Here is a 2139-nt window from a genome sequence, read left to right on the forward strand (position 1 = left end):
CAAGCCAGGGATGCTCACTAATGACGGGGAAGAGGCGTGCCTCTGTTCCTATGGCAACTGCTGCGCTCCACTTAGTCAATCACTTTTTGAAGCTCCGGCTGGTGTGAGAGTTATTTTGCATAGACATGCTTAACTCTTACCCAGGAACACTGAGCTGGGTCTTTAGATCCTTCCAGATGGCTTCTGAAGTTGATTTTCTCTTTCCTCCCTTTGTCGAAGTCCCTTTATCTTGAAAGCTCAGCTCAAAATTCCACCTCTTGTAAGAGACCTTTCCGGTTCCCCTCCCCTCACCCCTCCCCAGGTGGAGTCAATCTCTTGCTCCCCACACTCCCCTGAGGCATGTTTATGGCTCTCTTAGATCACAGTCTGCCTGTTTCACAGTTATTTATGTGTCTCCCTCTGAGCCCCTGGTGAGTGATCAGCCCGTAGTAGGTGCTAAACAAACATTTGTTTGAATTTATTTGAGTTTCCCTTTCAGGGTTTTAAAAAATTACTATTATTAACAGTACAGACCATTACTAATAATCCCTCTGCTTGTAAAATTATTTACAGTTTATATATAGCTTCATGCTTGAGGGCACTGCTTTAAGCCCAGCTCCACCCTTGCTAGCTCTGTGACAACGTATAAGCCCTGTAACTGCTCTCAGCTTGCTTCCCGTCGGAAAAATGGATTGTTGTAAATATTAAAATAAACGTGTAAAGAGTTTACTTAGCACAGGGCCAGATGCTCGCGATGCCTCAGTCATTATTATAACTCACAGTCTCTTTTGGACCCCACCAAAGCTCTAGGATGAGAAGTAGGGCGGGGCTTTTGCCAGTGTCATTCTTGTCACCAAGGACACATGAGGAGGCTGACGCTCCGAGAGGGGAGGTTTGGCCTAAATGTCCAGACCTCAGTCAAGTGCTGTGGTGGGCACCTGTTGTCAGCCGTGGAGCCGTCTCCCCTTCCATGGTGATGGAAGCTGCATTTTCCTGTGCAGAACTATTCCTTCCTCTTGGTGGGTCCACTCCAAGGCAGACTTGGCTAATCAGAGCACCAGATGTCCCTGGCCACGGTGATTAGTGCGGGGACGGGCAAGGGGACCCAAGTCTGTCCAATGAGACTCACTTCTGAGGTTTTTGTTTGCATTTCTGAGAGCAAGATTGTCTCTTTGCTGCTGGACTGTAAGCCCAACTCTAGGCTGACTCTAGGGGCTAACTCTAACAGGAGGAAAGCCAAGGGCAGAGGGGAAGACAGATTCATCATATTGTCAGTTGAGCTGAGGAATCCCAAACATACAAGTCCCCGTGAACTTTGGTAGTGGGAACGGATACAGTCTTTCCATCATGCCAGGTTGTGTTGACGTGTTCCACCTGCAACTGAACAAGTACCAGCTATTGCAAATATTCTATCTCCTCCACACCAAGGTCAAGGATCTCTCTATTCCATTCATTCACGCAACGAACACTTACTGAGCGCTCACTATGTGCCATGTACTTCCCTGGGCTGAGACCGTAGGGAAGGACGAGACAAACCACCCAGCCCTCTTGGAGTTGATGGTCCATTGACATGGAAAGAGACCGAGACTCAGAGAGGGGGACACCCCCAAAGTACGTGTCCTTCAAATGATTCAGGGTGCCATGGTACAGAATGAGGCTGGGCAGGAGCTGGGGCAGGCAGCTGGGACTGGTCAGTCAGTGGCAGGAAGGACTGGTTTAGGCATTCATGAGTTTCTGCTCATTCCAGGTCAAAGCAGGAAGGTTCTAGACCAAAGCAAGAGGTTGGACACAGAGGCTGAGGCTCTAGTCCCCCAGATCTAGGACTCCTGATGGGCCATTTTCCCGGGAACAGTGTGGCTCCGAGGTCTGATTTGGGGGATTTGACTCCCATGCTCCTGGCTGAATGGATAGCCTCTCCTCTTGGGCCAGAACTCCAATTATTAAAGGCTCTCCAGCATCAGGATTATCCTAGGAGGAGGCTTCTTCTCCTGGGATCTTTCACTACACTTCTCAGAGGGAAAGGCCCACTTTCCAGCCTAAACTGAGACGAGTTTTTCTCCTCCATCTGATGACTCACCCCCTGGGAGAGCCCAGTCTCTCCAGGGCTGGGCCCCTTGGGGAGGTTGTGATGTCTAGAAGTTGGATTTGCTCTCAGCTTGC

This window comes from Leptonychotes weddellii, chromosome 7 (assembly GCF_054177405.1).
Source record: "Leptonychotes weddellii isolate Sample4059 chromosome 7, ASM5417740v2, whole genome shotgun sequence".
Lineage (NCBI taxonomy): Eukaryota > Metazoa > Chordata > Mammalia > Carnivora > Phocidae > Leptonychotes > Leptonychotes weddellii.